We start from the raw sequence: 18,209 nt of genomic DNA, 5'->3' as shown, positions 1-18,209 counted from the left end.
CTTTCCTTTTTTTTTTTTTTTTAATATTTACTTATTGACTTTTAGTGAGAAAAGAAGGGAAAGAGAGACATGAACATCAATCTGTTTCCGTATGTGTCTTGACTGGGCATCAAACCAGCAACTTCTGTGGTTTGGAACAATACTCTAACCAACCGAGCTACCTGGACAGGGCTCATATTGACTTCTTACATACTGTTTATCATCTGTGTGTGTGTGTGTGTGTGTGTGTGTGTGTGTGTGTGAGAGAGAGAGAGAGAGAGAGAGAGAGAGATACCACACATGGAGTTGTTTCCTATGGTGCTTGAAGATATCTTAAAAGTGCAATTGAAATTGAGTTGTATTTTTGAAACTTTTAAGTTGTCTTTGAATAGAGGGTGCTACTTTGAACATTATATAAATACAGAAGAAATGAAAAAAAGTGCTATCATCTTGGTCTAAGGGCAATATTTAATGGATACACCTAGACATTATAAAAGAGACAGAGGGAAGGAGAGAGAGTGGCAGAGAGAGAAAGAGAAAGATTTCGAAGGAGAGTAGAGAAGGGAAGAAAGACGATAGTTAGGTTGTATATTCCTAACTTCCTAGGCCTTCTGGAAAAATAAAGACCCAAAAATAAAATGGACATTTACTCTTCTTATAAAAACCTTCTTAGAAGAAAATAATAATGAAAGGACTTCTAAAAGTCATTTTTTGTAGAGAATAAAATGTGCAAGGAGCAATACTATGTATCATTTGTACAGTCATGCAGAGTTACAAGTTTAGAGAGGAAATTTGCTCTGTTCCAGGAATTAAGGCTTTGTCACTGGGCAGCTGAGAGTGAGCACTACGTTCATTTTCCTTGGACAGCGCTCTTTAAATGTTATTTGCAATTAAAATGTTTATATTACTTTTCAATATCCAAATATAATTTTGAATTTTATAGTAATCCATGTTTATTGTAGAAAATTTGGAAAACACAGAAAGACCTCCTAAAGAAAATATATATAACCTATAGTTATATAAGCTAGAATTTTAAAGTATTTCTAAGTGTTTATTTCTATATACTTATGCCTATATGCATTTTTATATCACACCATGTAAAGTTCTGAATTCTTTCTTCCTGTAACAATAAAATAAAAATGATCTTTGATGGTTGTATTGTAAAAAAAAAAAGTATAATTCTTTGGAATAGCAGTGCAGCTATTTTCTTGGGTCATCTGATCTTTTTAAAAATCTCATTAAAAATATAAATACCTAACCTAGAAAAAAATAACAATATATCTATACATACACAAACAAAATGTGGTGTGTAAATGTTGATGGTTTATTGACCTCCCAAAGTAAATATGTCCACCCTGCATTAGGAATCTCAGCTTTAAACTCATACTGTCTTTATTTATTTTATCAGTTCAAATAAAGGACTTTCAACTCCATGAACCATACCGGGCCTCCAAGCCTCCAGAGCTTTCTGCTTGTTTGTGATAGTACTGGGATACTGTAGGGACATGCTAATTCCCATAGACCATCCTGCCTTAAATACGTGAGTGATTCTAAGTTCATCTCCTATAGAAATATTTTCTTCTAAAAAACCATACAATTTAAACCTTCAGTTTCTATTGGTATAGAACCTGGATTTTGAAAGGTTATCATTCCTTCAGCAAAAAAACACAATTGAAAGCTTTGTCCACTACACTGCTGAATGCTTCACACATATTCATCTCTTCGAAGAATTCAGTGGCTGCATAAGAAATTTCTCTTTACAAACTGACCCTGGAATTGTGGATACCCCAGCTCAGAAGCAATCCCCCCTCTTGTCTCCCTTTATGATATCACAACAGAAATATCTTTTAAATTTTATTATTTCTCATTGTGTCACTTGAAGCCAAAATAATAAATACTCAATAAATTTTTGTACAATTTGTAAGGAATGAGTGAATGAACTTTTCTGACCTGCTCTTCTTGAGTGCTGGATCTTTGTTTAGAACCTGACTATAGTAATGGCAGCAACCTGGGGTTGGGGTACAATTAACTTTCCTTTTCTCTAATCTTTTAATGCTTCATTTCTGCTTTCCAGATTATCCACATTTTAATACTATGAGTCCCTCTAGGTATCTTTTAAAATTATTTTGGACAAACATTATAATAAATCCACTTACATCATTTCTCAACCTTGCACTATACTGACATTTTGGGTAGGGTATTCCTTTGTGGTGAGGAGCTCTTCTATGCATAGCTGGGTGTTCAGCAGAATTCTTGGGCTCTACCTACTAAATGCTAGTAGTATCTACCAGCCTCCTTTCCCATTTGTGACAATCAAAACATTTCTAAACATTGCCAAATGTCCTCTAGGGGCAAAACTGCTTTCAATGGAGAACCACTGCAACAGAACAACAGAATTTAGCGTCCATAACTGACTTCTGTTTCAAAGCCTTTATGCATTAACCAATATTCTTCATTCCCATGGAAAAACATAGTGGCAGCCCTCTCAAGAACACCTGTCTCACTTTGGCTTCTGCCACCTAAGTTTGCATACTTTCCAAGAGTATGTTATGTTGGTTCCTTGATTCACTTATGTTAGTGGTACTCATTCTAATTTTTAAATCTAATTAAACATGATGTAAAACTGATGAACTATGAACATGAAAGCTTTTGTTTTTTTGAAAATTAAATTGGAGTTCTGGCCTGTGGCTCAGTAGATAGAGCTTTGGCCCGGTATATGGTTTTCCTGGGTTTGATTCCCATTCAGGGTACAAAGGAGAAGAAACCATTTGCTTTTCCCTCTCTCCTTCTCCTCCTTAATTCTTCCTCTTCCCTTCCCACAGCCAGTGGCTCAATTGATTTAAGCATCGGCCTGGGTGCTGAGGATAGCTCAATTGTAGCACATCAGCTTCAGGCACCAAAAATAGCTTGGTACTTGAGCATTAGCCATAGATGAGGTTGCCAAGTAGATCCTGGTTGGGGCACATACAAGTGTCTCCCTCACTATTTCTTCCCTCCTCTCACCTAAAAAAAAAAAAAAAAAAAAAGAAAATAAAATTGGATTCTTTGAAAAGATTAAAAATAATAAGCAGCTTAAGAAAAACTAATGTTGAATTAGTTCTGGAGGCAAGACAACTATAAATACTGGGGGAAAGAACAAGATTTTCACAAGGGTCTTTTATTTTTTTGTTCCTTTTAACCAATAAGCTAGAAATTCCTAGGGTAAATTATGAGTGTGACTTATGCAAGAAAGGCAATGCCTAACTCTACTCAGTAGGTCCACACATGCAAAGGAAAGGTGCTGGCATGAGTTTTAGGGCAAAAGACAAAGGCTGGCAAAACCCCTGTGTTCTCCACATAGTAAGTATAAACAGGAGAAAATTATGTCTTATACAACCATGTACTCAAAAAGTTACATGAGAGTTATAGATATTACTTCATGAGAAAAGTAAGTATTGGTGAATGGATAAACATAGTTTATGTGACAAGGTAATTCCATTGGAGCATATTGCCCCATGCTTTAAAAAAAATACAAAGGAAGCACAAGTATATCTGACTACACCAATGCAGTTAGAACTCACCAACCAAGAGCCACTTTTTTAATTTAGAAAATTAAATTTAATGGGGTGACATTGATCATAAAGAGTACATAAGTTCCAGGTAAACATTTCTATAGCGTTTGAACTGTTGATTTGAATGATTTCAAATCAACTCAAAGTCAAATCATTTTATGTCACTGTATATTTGTCCATCTTTACTCCCTTCTCCTACAACTTCTTTCTTGTGATAACCTCTTTACTTTTATCTACGTCCATTACTTTCATTTTTGTATCCCACCTATGTGTGAAAGTAGTTCTTAGTTTTTTCTGATTTACTTACATCACTCATTATAGTGTTCTCAAGGCCCATCCACATTGTTGTAAATGGCACTATCTCATCATTTCTTATGGCTGAGTAGTATTCCATTGTATATATGTATCACATCTTCTCTATCCAATAAGCTATCAAAGAACACTTTGACTGTTTCCATGTTGTGGCTACCATGTATAATGCAGTGATGAATGTGGGGGTGCATGTGTCTTTACATACCAATGTTTTTGAGTGTTTTGGGGTAAATACCCAGTATAAGGATTGCTGGATCATAAGGTAGTTCTATTCTTAATTTTTTGAGGAACCACCATACTTTCTTCCATAATGACTGTACCAGTTTACATTCTCACCAGCAGTGAATGAGGGTTCCTTTCTCTTTGTAGTTTCTCCAACACTAGTTATTACCTGTCTTGTTGATAATAGCCAATCTAATAGGTGGGAGGTGGTATCTCATTGTAGTTCTGATTTGAATTTTTCTAATAGCTAGCAAAGATGAGAATCTTTTCATATATCTCTTGGCCATTTGTATGTCTTCTTGGGAGAAGTGTCTGTTCAGTCCTCTTTCCATTTTTTTAAATTGGATTGTTTGCTGGTTTGTTGCTGAACTTTGTGAGTTCTTTATATATTTTGGATATTAACTCCTTATTGGAGCTCCAACAGCCATTTTTGATATCAGCGAAACACTAGAGCTTTTAAAATGATGGATTGTTCATTTTTACCTATTTACTATTGCTAACAAATAATCTGAATTATCCATGTTTTCACAAATGTATATTTTTTATTTAAAAAAATTGAGGAAAATAAACTTAGCAGAAGATGACATGTTTCACCTAGACAATGCTCCTTTATAATCCAACTGAGAGAACTTACAGAAGGTACCATATGGAAAATTTTCAGGGTGGTGAAACTACCATGTATGATAATGTAATGGTGGATACATGACATTTTTCATTTGTCCAAACACACAGACTATACAACACTAAGAGTGAACCCGAATCCATGTTAACACAATAAATTTAAATTAATAAAAAAAAGAAAAGGTAAAGGTATTAGAAAGTACAAATTGCTAGTTATAAAAATAGTCACAGGGATGTAAAGTCAGCATAGGGAATATACTTAATAATATTGTAGTAACTACATATGGTATCAGATGGGGACTAGACTTATTGGAGTGATCACTTTGTAAGTTAAGTAAATGTCTAAGCACTATAAAAAGAAGTGAACTCTGGCCTGACCTGTGATGGCTCAGTGGGATAAAGCGTTGACCTGGAACACTGAGGTTGCCGATTCAAAACCCTGGGCTTGCCTGGTCAAGGCACATATGGGAGTTGATGCTTCCTGCTCCTCCCCCTTCTCTCTCTCTCTCTCTTTCTCTCTATCCCCTCTCTCTAAAAATCAATAAATAAAATATTTTAAAAAAATAAAAATAAAAAAAAAGAAGTGAACCCTAATGTCAGCTGTGGATTTGGGGTGACATGTATCAATGTAGGTTCATCAATTCTAATGAATGTTAAATTCTGATGGGGGAGGCTGTGTATGTGTGAGAACAGGGGGTATGTAAGAAATCTCTGTATCTTCCCCTCAATTTTGCTGTGAACATAAAACTGATCTAAAAAATAAAATGTATAGAAAATGAAGGGGCTATAAAGACCATGCTTTTTTCAATGAATTTTTATAGGTTGCAATGTCCATTTTTAACATTGCTTTTTAAGCCTAAATGGCCTTCAGCACTAATCCTTATTCATTTAAAACATTCACTAAGCCCTCAGAATATGTTTAGCACAAACCATGCTTGGTGCTTAGAAATGCACCAAAATGAATCAGATCCTGACCCTTCTTTCTAGGTGTTCACACTCCACAAAAGGATGTTACCTAAGGTATGAAGTGGTGAATACTTTTTATTTTACCACAACTGAAAGCTCCTCTAAGTCAAAGATCACATCTTGTTTAAAAATTTAAATACTCAGTGCCTGGCACATACCAGACACTCAATAAACATGAGTGCAACAGAACCGTGAAACATTTTCTCTACTTGAAGGCAATTCCAATCTTCTAAATTTATTATTTTTTAAATGCCTATTGTAATTACAGCAGTATTTGGAGTTTAATTGTGCTAATTTCCTTTCTTTTCCATTTCCTGCCCAAATGATCTGATTTCAAGAGATAAGAGCAGAATGCTGAATGTTGAATGAAAATAATGATGAAAAAATGACAAAGTCAAATTATATATTCTGAGAAATAGAGATGTCCTAAGGGTTAAGAAGCAGAACAAAATAATGGTGGGTGTACACTGCTGATAGGTTGCATATCCTTGGATTTCTAAGTCCCAGAATATAAAAACAATGCTGCCCTTTAACCTAGGGTTGTTGGATCAACCATTAATGGGAACAAAGAGGAAAGCTCTGTGTGTATGTGAAGTTGGGCTATAAATTCAATTTTATCAAAGTTAAAAAACAGAAGAATCAAATACCTTTCTAAAAACAGACAAGTGTCCCATGTGTATTAGCCAGTTTTTGTAGACTATTTAGCATTCCTTTAAAAAAAAAAGCTTTAATTTTTAATGTGTAGACCATTTGCTGGTGCACAGTGATGCCGGTCTTGACCAGCTGTCTGAAATAGTGTTCTTCTACCATGCTCCTCTCCTTCCCATTTCTGAACTACTCAACCAGTTCTTTTTTTAGGAAGTGTTGAAGCAAAGCAAGGCCACACCATCTATTTCTGTGCAGCTTGCCAGTTTCCAAAATTAGCCAACAACTATAAAACAGAGGATATAAGCCTCCATGTTAATTGCATGTCAACCTGATAAATATTTTTTAAGATCTGGAATGTTTCTCTCTGGTGGTAACTTTGAGTTTTCCAAAAGTACGAAGACTTTTAAAAATGTTAAGATACATTTTTTTTTATTGCCTGTCCTGCAAACGATTTAATGTTCTGGTTGTAGAAGGATTGAGATTTTCTTCATCTTAATTAAGAATAAAAATATTACAATCGAGCAGGTGTCTTTTTTATTTTCTTTCTTTCTTTTTTTTTTGTCACCAGGCTTTGGACAAATTGTGGGCCTTTAAAGTTGGATCTATTTTCCAAATAACATGTAGACAAGAAGATTAGCTTAAAGGCATCATTACAATTCAATACATTGATTTAGGACAGTTAACTTTTTCTTATACGCATGAACCTTAGCCCTGGGAAATCCCAAACACCTCAGGGACTGAAGTTTCTTCTTTGATAGAGAAAGCTTCGACTTTGCTCCTTCCTTTTCTTCCCTCTTTCTCTCCGACCATCTATCTGTCCTTCTGTTTATTTTGGTTGTTCTTTGTTTACTCTCTCCTGCTTTTGTCCTTCCTCGATTTTCACTCACATGATTAAAATATTTTGTGTGTTTGTGTGTATATGTCTGTATATAGACACAAGCAATTATTTCTACATGGTGAAATCTACACTTAAACACACACACAAACGCGCACACACTTACTGCTAGTCACTATTCTAGGCCACTGACTTAATTCCTATAAAAGCCTCATGGAGTTGTCACTATGATTAAAACATAATAGACATGAGCAAAACAAGACAAAAAATGTTAAATTGCTTCCCAAGGCCACACAGCTAGTGCCAGATGGAGCCAGGTCTTGAACCCAGGTATCTGGACCCCAGAGACTTTGTTTCTGATCACTATTCTACACTGCTACTGAATATATGCAAGCTACAGATATAATAAATATGCTACATTTCACTCATTTGCCCAGGTTCTGTGCTAGAGCAGTGAACAGCAACAAAAACCATGGTCCTACTATGAGAAACTTAAAAATCTGGAAGGGGAAGAGAGACGCAAAAATTTAAGTCAATTTATATTTATTACTGCCTTCTATAGTATACGTTAGGAAGAACAGTAAAGCAAGGTAGGGGCTAGGATGAAATAGTGGGGGTTGTAGAGGGGCTATTATTTTTCAACGGTGGTCAGAAATGGCTCTCTGATAAGGAGACTGAGTAAATATGTGACTGCAGGAAAGATAAACTCTTCTCCCTCCCTCAACTCCTCATGCCTGATTCTTTCCTTTGCATGATTGCATTTTACTCTTCAGCGAGTATTCCCCCAGTGCCCACTGTGTGGACCAGACAGTACTAGGTGCTGCCGCTGTTTAAAAAAATGATAGATCTGGATCTATATATTCAAAATGCTGACAAACCAAAAGGGAAGACAACAGCCTCAGACAAACTCACCCAGTCTCTTAGAAAACTGTAGGTTTTGACAAGAGATACTTCACATCACTACAGAAGTCAGGCAGCCTTTCTAATCCACTCCTGTGTGGAAGTGAATGAACCATCAGGCAGAGGCATAAACAGACATGGTCCTGCCTGCAGCCCAACTTCATAAGACAGACCCGCCTGCATTTGCAAGGATTAACCCTTTCGTACTTCTCAGTTAAAAAATTAAGTCTACAAGGTCGAGTTTCACTTTAAACCACTTTTGTTATTTAGCTCAGGATGAGGGTTGCCACTGTGGGGAAAGAGGACCTGTCCACCAAGTCCTTCTGGAGACAGGAATGTACTGGGGGAGGGGCCGGTATTTAGAACTAGTGGCCTACCCAAGGAGCCAACCGGTCTGTGACTTGGAGTGTCAGACTTGCTGCACTAGGGTTAATTTAACCTAGTCACTGACATATCCAGCCTCTTTCTGAATAGTCCTTTCAGAGTTCTTGCTAAGATTTTATTTAACTTAACATTTCTTTAGACTATTTTTAATATTCCTTACATATAAAACAGTCTCACTATTGTGTGCCTTTATCTCTGTTCTTGTGCTCAATGACCTTGAAAATAAAATTGCCAAAGGTTTCTCTTAATCAACTGTATAAAACAGCCCATCTGGCCCAACTGTTGTCTGTGAAGGCGGTCGTTGTTTAAATAGCATTGCTGTCCCCTCATTTCCAGGTGGTGTTAAGGGCTTTTGTTTTCTTTCAACAATGTCATCTTGCCACTTAGGTTGGAAATGTACCTGAAGAGGAGACACTGCTGTTGGCATTAGGAAGAGAGAAGTATGTCTCTGTGTACACCTGAGTTTACCTATTAATCACCGTGCTCATGTTCTGTGAATCTACTACAGCTAAATGATATGATCAGGAAGAACCTGGATTTGGGCATTAGGAACGATTCCTGTTCATTAAAACTCACTTATGCCTGACTGGTAGTGGTGCAGTGGATAGAACACTCAGCTGGGACACTGAGGTTTCAGGTTTGAAACCCTGAGGTCACCTGCTTGAGAGCAGGGTCGCTGGCTTGAGTGCGTGATCATCAACATGATCCCATGGTTGCTGGCTTGAGCCTAAGGTCATTGGCCTGAACAAGGAAGGGGTCACTGGCTTGGCTGCTGGAGCCCCCCAGTCAAGACACTTATGGAAAGCAATCAATGAACAACTAGAGTGCTGCAACTATGAGTTGATGCTTTTCATCTCTATCCCATCATGTCTCTCTCTTGCTTAAAAAAAAGACTGTAAGACTCACTTATTTAGACTTTAACAAGGGCAAATGCTATCAGCCCTGAGGGATAGTTGCAGACCCTAGAAATGGCACATAACTTTTTGTTTACCAACTTGTGCTCTCAGAGAAAGAAAAGCAAAGGCGAAAACAATTAAAAAACAATGTGTTTGTTTTTCAAACTTTGTTTAAAAAAATCACTCCAAAAAATAAAAATAAAAAGGTATATATTTTTTCAAATACTAGGTTTCTGCAGGAGGGAGGGAGTACCAGGCCCCTGGAAGATCTCAGCGTTCACTATTGCTTTACTGGTGCACTCATGCTGTCCTATAATTCATAAGTGGACTTCTTAAAGGAAAATATACCAAAATTATTCATCAAAATATATTTTTTCTTGGATAAATCATTTTAAAAGGGGGTTCATTTTGCTATAAAGAATAATTTTTCTCTATTAGCTCCCAGGGACACAATGTCACCAATAAGTTCTTTAATGAGAGAAAATCATCTCCATTCCTGATAATTTCTTGATCAAGGAGGGATTTGCAAATACCAGCCTGAAATGTAATGTTTGACTAATGGCCTAATCCATCAACTGAGAAGGATTGGCATTGAATTCATTACCATTTATCATTAGCATTTACTTATTAATTTGCTCAATGAATATTTCCATAGCTCATACTATGTGCCAGATTCCATGTGTTGGAGGTTCAACAGGGAATAACTCAACACAGACCCTTTCCCGTAGGCCTTGCGTCTACTGGGTGTTGTAAAGCTTTGAGAAACACAAACTGGAAATTCAGACTCTTGTTAATTTCCATCTGACACTCAAAGTAAGGGGCATACATGGTCCTGTTTGGGGAGTAGTGTAGCTGTGACCTCTTCAAAAGGACATCTCCTCAGAGGGTTTCCTACTTGGTCCTGACCTCCAACCTGCAGTCAGAAATGGTACTCAGGTTCAGGCACTGAGCATTCTTCCCCCTTTTTTAAAATTCAAAACTGCACCAGAATTATGTCACAGCTGAGTCTGGCTATGGATTTGAAAGCTCATAGTAGCCATTCCATGGAAATTGAAAAGTAATAAAAGTTGTTCTGATGTGATTTGGTTGAATCTTGTTTTTTTGTTCATTATATTTTACTTTTCAGAACAGTGACAATAAACATATAACAAAACGTCCCTTTTTCCTGAAGTTGAAGAAATTATTTTTCTCCAATAGTATATTCATTAAAAAAACAAACAACCCTCCCCCAACCCCCCTTACAGTTCTCAGTGACTAAAAGGATAGCACTATCACCTCACTTCGCAGAAGAGTAAAGTGGTATGCCACGAGGTTCAAGAGTTTTTGATACAACATTGGCTCAGGGATGCAGGCCAAGCCTTCCTCACCATAAAGGCAGGCAGGAAAATCAGAAGCACAGGCAGAACGCAGAAATCAATTTGAGTTCTGAGCACAAAGAAAGAGTGAGATGAAAACTCTCCCATTTACGGGACCCAATGACCCTATTTAATTTTACCCACTTTAAATAACATGACTTTGAAAGCTATTGTTAATGCTATTTCAGATATTCATATATTTCAGGTCGCTTCTTGAACTCTGCTGGGTGAATTAAATGTGGTATTCATCCCTATCTCTGAAAATTCAAATCTGTATATTTAACCATGTTGGCCCATGTCCCTATTACTCATTTAACAATTGCCTATATGTTGTTTTTGTGTCAATGGGAATTTTGAACCAACCCTACATGAAAATCTCCAACATTTTACACATTCATAGATGACAATTATGTCTCTATAATCACTAAACAAAATAAATAAAATGAAACCAACAGAAATGGAATCAACAGTAAAAGAGCTAAATTATAGATAACTGAATATTCATAAAACTATACCTCATCTCATGAAAGTGGGTGCACTGTCTGTATGCCAAGATTTCTTTAGCCATTGGGGATATTCAGCATATTGCAATTGAGTGCAATTACAGTTAGCTATAATTAAGAACAATTACAGCTTTTATTTCTCTACTTGTTCTTTAAAAGCACATTTGTAATAAAACTTTTTTTAAAGGTGAAGAATATAATTATACATCCTTATAACGTCTCCAATAATTAGTTTGACTAAAGTTTCTTCAGGAACAATTTTCATTTTAACTGTCAGATATGCCATTTATAGTCAATGGAACATACTTTAAAAATTCCATCATTAACCTTTTTCACCCCATATAGCTGTATATAAATTATTGTTACAAATTGAAGGTTTTAGTATTTAAATCTGTAGGCCTGCTGCAAGCTATAAAAATCTTTTCCTTTTTAGTTGTGTATGTGTGTGTGTGTGTGTGTATATACATATGTGCTTGTGCATGTGGTGTCTTTTAATAAAAAAGAAATGCCATAATTGTTTTCTTGCTTAAGATTTTTAGCAAAAAATACCCAAAAAACTGCTTGTGTTAGAAAGGCATGTTTTCTAGTTCTGTATTACAGAACAGTATCTCTGTGTCTCTTTTTATTTTTTAGCAAGACAGAGAAAAAGAGAGAGAGACAGGGACAGACAGATAGACAGACAGGAAGGGAAAGATGAAAAGCATCAATTCTTTGTTGTGACACCTTAGTTGTTCATTGATTGTTTTTTCCTATGTGCTTTGACCAGGGTTTGGGAGGGCTAGTGACCCCATGCTCAATCCAATGACCTGGGCTCAAGCCAGTGACCATGGGGTCATGTTTATGATCTTACGCTCAAGCCAGCCACCCCGTGCTCAAGCTAGTGAGTTCATGCTCACACCCGTGACTGTGGAGTTTCAACCCAGGTCCTTGGTGTCCCAGGTCAATGCTCTATTTACTGCGCTACCACCTGGTCAGGCTGTCTTTTTTTTTTTAACTTACTACTTATTTATTGAGGGCCCAAGCTATGCAGTGCCAAAACTAAGAAGTCCCTTGATTGTGACAAATCTGTCTCTCATTTAGGAGAGTCAATATCAGCCTTATAAAAACAGTATCTAGTTAGAATCAGTGAAATACTGCCTTCTCATAAATCCAGACTCTGATTCAATGCCACTTAGCCCTGTCTCTCTTGGTTGACTGTAAAGTCCATAAGGGAGGGATGATCTCTCATCCTTCCCCATCACCAGCACCTAGAACAGAGAGTGGCTGTTATAAAGTGCTCAATAAATTGAATATGTTGGACAGATGAAGAGGGTTTATTCAGGTCTTTCCCACTTATTTTGGGAATAATTAAAAATTAATCACCTGGATGACTCTGAAGATAGAAGAAAATTAGGTAATACAATTCTGGAAATTAAGGATATTTTCACCAATTCTCTGGTTGAATTAGCTGTCCTGGGAAATGAACTGTTAGACAAAGGTTGTGCCCATGGGAATGGTGTGGAGGGTTTGGAACATATCATCTTTAAGGTCTTTATAACCTTGAGATTATCGAGTAGCTTAACAAGCTTAGACCAAATCTTTAAGGCAATAAGTATAAACCTAAAATGGCCTGTGTAGCTGTGTGGGGTATGGATAGATGCAATATTCCCCATTAGTATGCTAATACACTGAGAAACTGTTTCTGTTTAAACAAAAAACAACTCAGTATTCACAATTCTGAAGTAGATTTGGATGTGATTTATATCATAAAAATGTATCATTTATCCCATAACAGCCATCAATCACTACCTACTTCCTATTTTTTAGTTGCTTTGCTTAGCTGTTAGTTCACTTAAATTCTCTTTATTCTCTACAACTGTTGGGTAGTTATTATAATGCCCATTTTTCAGATAAGGAAACTACGACTTAGAGAAGTCACATAAATTAAACCCAGGCCTGTCCAACTCTAAAATAAATGGTCAAAACAAGAAAACAAAACAAAACATGGCTAATCATGGTCAAAAGACACCAAAAAATAGGATGATAATCTACATGGAGCTCTATAGCAATCTAACAGCCAAAATGAAAGAAATAGGAGCTAAGAAAAGAAGTTTCACTCCTTTCTTATATATCTGTAAGTTTTTCTTTTACTAGTCCTCAGACATAGATACTTTCTAGAAAAAAAGGTCTGCTTGTTTTGGAGGTACTGAAGGCACATACGGAGGTCAAAAGCTATTTCTCAGTTTCAGGTTAAGGGTTCTTTTAAGCTACTTCTGGTATCCATCCTCACCAAGTGCGCAGGAAGGCACAACATGGCCATTCATCACAGTGCTGTGTGTAACTGTACAATCTAAGTGCCCACAGATAAGGTAATGTCTAAATAAGCTGATCTATATCCACACAGAGGAGCATCTGTGGAGCAGTTAGGAAGAATGAAGTGGCTGTACTCTAAAATAGATAGAATTCTAAGCCATGTTGAATGATAAAAAAGAATGTTTCAGAATATACCTTGGGTTTTACGCAACTGAGGTTTTAAAACAAAAACAGAACAAAGTATTCCACAGTACATCTAGGTAAGAAATGTATAGAAACAGGCCTGGAAGAAAATTCAGTGGTGCCCCTGAGGAAAGGTGGGTGGTGGGACTGGAAATTTCAGTCTTATACGGAGAAGTTATTTTTTAAAGGGGTAACCAGCCAACCTGAGGGCCCGTGGGAGGGTGTCACTTCCAGGGCAGCAGCAGAGCCTCCGGCTCTCCAGGGACAGAAGTGCCAGGGCCCTCTGAGATGCAAGAGTTGATCACAGCAGCTCCATAAGGGCCTGGGAGCTGGGCACTGACCCTCTGTTTGGTTCCCCAGGGGGTGGGAGAGTCTGCTGGCTCTGATCCAAGATGACACAGAGGGCAGCATCATGCTTTGTGTGGACCCTGCCTCCCCCTTGCGACATTTGCCTGTGGGGTTAGGGAAGGGATGGCTGGGCCAGGTCCAGCCAGCACAGGTGGGTAGCTCATTGTGTTGGAGTGTGCACCCCTGGCAAGGCCACAGTGAGGCTTGGTCACCTTCCCAACAGCTCTGCAGCAGGCTTCCTGACTGCTTGGGGTTCATGGAAACCCCGGGAGGCCCCTCTGCAGGTGGCTCAGCAGCACGGAAGGTGTAGCTCTGCTCTGAGGTCAGCCTTCACTAAGGGCTACCAGGAGGCGTGTGGGGGGATGGAAGGTGGAGGCCTACATCAGAGAGGCACATTCAAAGCAAATGTTCCTTATTCAAAAAAATTATTTTGCTTGGTAAGGCTGGTTTAAGAGTATATACACATTAATTATAATGGATAAATTTGAATAGATAACCAGTATTATTCTCATCTGTGATATATCATTTCTGTCTCTGACATAATATATATATATTTTACACCACTTTCACATCTTTTTAATAACAACTGTATGGGCCAGTTGGTAATAAAAACAGCATCCTCCTCCCTCCAAAAAAGATGTAGATAATTTCCTGAAATGTGTGTATTGAATCAATTTTAGGTGTCCTCAAGAAGATTTCTTATTTAAAGAAGTCCTTTGGGGACTGTTTTGGTAAGGAATGTTATCAACTTCTAACTTGTTTTATAAATTTGTGTTTTCATAAATTGAGTTTACTTTTTGGAAATTTTCTGCAATAAAGATTAAGTAAAAAGTAAGCAGTATTTTACTAATAAAATAATAAATCCTAGATGACACTGTGACCTGGGTTCTAGATGTAGCCATTCACATTTTCATCTAACATCCTAGAATGGAAAAAATAGTTTTTTTCTGAGAAGGTGAACTGGTTGACCCTGATGATCCACAAATATCACAGAAAAGTTGTAAAAGCAAATGTGAGTGGAAACATCTGAGCCAACATCCCGGTGGAACATGACTTTTGGCTGATACAAAGTTGGGACAACTTTATTCAGATTAGGAGTTGATAGCAGGAGCTTAAAGGAAAGTGTCACTTTCCTGTTCCTAGCCTAACCTCCTAGATTGCTTCTGTGAGACCTGAGATTTCCTTCTTCTTCTTCTTCTAGGAAGGTTTCTCTCTGCCTTTTAAAGGTATAATTGACATACTATAAACTGCATATATTTAAAGTGTAGGAATTGGTCAGATTCAACATAAATATACGCCCATAAAGCTATTGCTCCAATCAACTTAATAAATGTACCCATCAAACTCCAGAGTTCCTTTCTGCCCCACTGCAATCCCTTCTTCCCATTCTCCTTCATCCTAAGTAACCAGTGATCTGCTTTCTGTCACTCTACATTGTTTGCATTGCTTAGAATTTGATATAAATAGAATCATATATACTTTTCTTCGTCTGTCTGCTTTTACTCAGCATAATCATTTTGAGATTCGTACATGTTGTAGTCTATATCAACAATAATGATTTCTATTTTATTGCTGAATAGCATTCCATTCTATGTATGTCACAGTGTGTTTATTTATTCCTTTTTCTTTTAAAGACAGAGAGAGCAAACAAGGAACAGACAGAGACAGACAGACAGGAAGGGAGAGATATGAGAAGCATCAACTCAGAGTTGCGGCACTTTAGTTGTTCATTGATTGCTTCTCATACATGCCTTGACAGGGTGGGGGGGGGTGCTCCAGCTGAGTAATGACCACTTGCTCAAACCAGTGACCTTGGACTCAAGTTGGTGACCTTGGGTTTTAAGCCAGCGACCATGGGGTCCTGTTTATCCTACACTCAAGCTGGTTACCTTATGCTCAAGCTGGCGATCTCAGGGTTTTGAACCTGGATCCTCTGTGTCCCAGATCAACGCTCTATCCACTATGCCTCCACCTGGTCAGGCTCTTCATTCTTTTCTTGATAGACAGGTGGATTGTTTCTATCTTTTAACTATTACAAATAAAGTTGGTATTAAACATTCATGTGCATATCTTTGTATGGACATTGTATAACTTCTTCTCTCTTGGATAAACATATAGGAGTAGAATGGCTATATCATGTGGTGAGTGTATATTTAACATGTTAAAAACCTGCCAAACTGTTTTCTAGTAATTGTAACATTTTACATTCTACCAGCAATGTATGAGAATATATTTCTGACAGTTCCAGTACTTCCCCTTTCACCATAATTTGGTATATCAGTCCTTTAAATTTAAACTATTTTTTTAAATAATTGTGTTTACATAAATTCTAGTGTCACCCTGAATTCATCCCTCCTCCCACTTATTCCCTCAACATCTCCCTTGCCTCCCTTCCAACAGCGCCCTCCCCCATTCCCTTCAGGTTTATCCCACCCTATCATCCCCTTTCCCTCTGTCCTCTTTTCCTCTGGTCCCTTTGATCCCTCCTCTGTCTCAATTCTGTTCCTCAGTTCACATTGTTCCTTGCATTCCTCAAATAGTGAGGTCATATGATATTTTTCTTTCTCTGTCTGGCTTATTTCACTTAACATAATATTATAGTTTCCAGGTCCATCTGTGTTGTTGCAAAAGGTAATATTTCCTTCTTTTTCATGACCCCATAGTATTCCATAGTATACATGTACCACTGCTTTTTAATCCACTCGTCCACTGACGGACACTTGGGCTGTTTCTAGATCTTCGCTATTGTGAACAATGCTGCCATAAACATGGGGGTGCATTTCTTTTTTGAATCAGTGATATGGTGTTCTTGGGATATATTCCTAAAAGTGGGATGGCTGGGTCACAAGGCAGATCTATTTTTAATTTTTTGAGGAATCTCCATACTGTTTTCCACAGTGGCTGCACCAGTCTGCATTCCCACCATCAGTGCAGGAAGGTTCCCTTTTCTCCACATCCTCGCCAGCACCTATCATGTGTTGTTTTGTTAATGAGCACCATTCTGGCTGGTGTGAGGTGACATCTCATTGTGGTTTTAATTTACATTTCTCTAATAATTAGTGATGTTGAACATTTTTTCATCTGCCTATTGGCCATCTGTATGTCTTCTTTGGAGAAGTGTCTATTCATTTCTTTACCCATTTTTGACTGATTGTTTGTCTTCCTGGTGTTGAGTTTTACAAGTTCCTTATAAATTTTGGTTATTAATCCCTTATCAGATGTATTGTCGAATATGTTCTCCCATTGTGTGGTTTGTCTTTTTATTTTGTTCATATTGTCTTTAGCTTTGCAAAAGCTTTTTAGTTTGATATAGTCCCTTTGTTTATCATGTCTTTTATTTCACTTGCCTGTGGAAATAAATCAGCAAATATAGCGTTGCAAGTGATGTCAGAGAGCTTACTGCCTATGTTTTCTTCTAAAATGCTTATGGTTTCACAACTTACATTTAAGTCTTTTATCCATTTTGAGTTTATTTTTGTGAATGGTGTAAGTTGGTTACATTTTTTTACAGGTAGCTGTCCAATTTTCCCAACACCATTTGTTGAAGAGGCTGTCTTTACTCCATTGTATGCTCTTACCTCCTTTGTCAAATATCAATTGTCTATAAAGGTGTGAGTTTATTTCTGGGTTCCTTGTTCTGTTCTATTGATCTATATGCCTATTCTTATGCCAGTACCAAGCTGTTTTGAGTACAATGACCTTGTAGTATAACTTGATATCTGGAATGTGATACCACCCACTTAATTCTTCTTTTTCAAAATTGCTGAGGCTATTCTTTTATGGTTCCATATAAAATTTTGGAATATGTGTTCTATATCTTTGAAGTATGTCATTGGTATTTTAATTGGTATTGCATTGAATTTATAAATTGCTTTGGGTAATATAGACATTTTAATGATGATTATTCTTCCTAACCATGAACATAGTATATGCTGCCACTTGTTTGTATCTTCCTTGATTTTGTTTATCAATGTTTTATAATTTTTTGAGTATAAGTCTTTAACGTCCTTGGTTAAATTTACTCCTGGGTACTTTTTTTTTTGGTGCAATAGTGAAGGGGATTGTTTCTTTAATTTCTCTTTCTGACAGTTCATTGTTGGTGTATAAAAATGCCTCTGATTTCTGTGTATTAATTTTATACCCTGCCACTTCGCTGAATTCATTTATCAGGTCCACTAGTTTTTTGACTGAGACTTTAGGGTTTTCTATATATA

The 18,209-nt window shown here is 37.1% G+C and overlaps 1 protein-coding gene across 1 annotated transcript in view; it reads right to left on the bottom strand.

Annotated features, from left to right (window-relative positions):
- The window catches only part of CELF2 (CUGBP Elav-like family member 2), a 707,230-nt gene that overhangs the window by 456,765 nt on the left and 232,256 nt on the right, over positions 1-18,209 (bottom strand). The gene's annotated exons all lie outside the window — the stretch shown is intronic.

Source organism: Saccopteryx bilineata, chromosome 5 (assembly GCF_036850765.1).
Source record: "Saccopteryx bilineata isolate mSacBil1 chromosome 5, mSacBil1_pri_phased_curated, whole genome shotgun sequence".
Lineage (NCBI taxonomy): Eukaryota > Metazoa > Chordata > Mammalia > Chiroptera > Emballonuridae > Saccopteryx > Saccopteryx bilineata.
The sequence above is the reverse complement of the archived record's forward strand: the minus strand, read 5'-3'. Positions and strand labels throughout refer to the sequence as shown.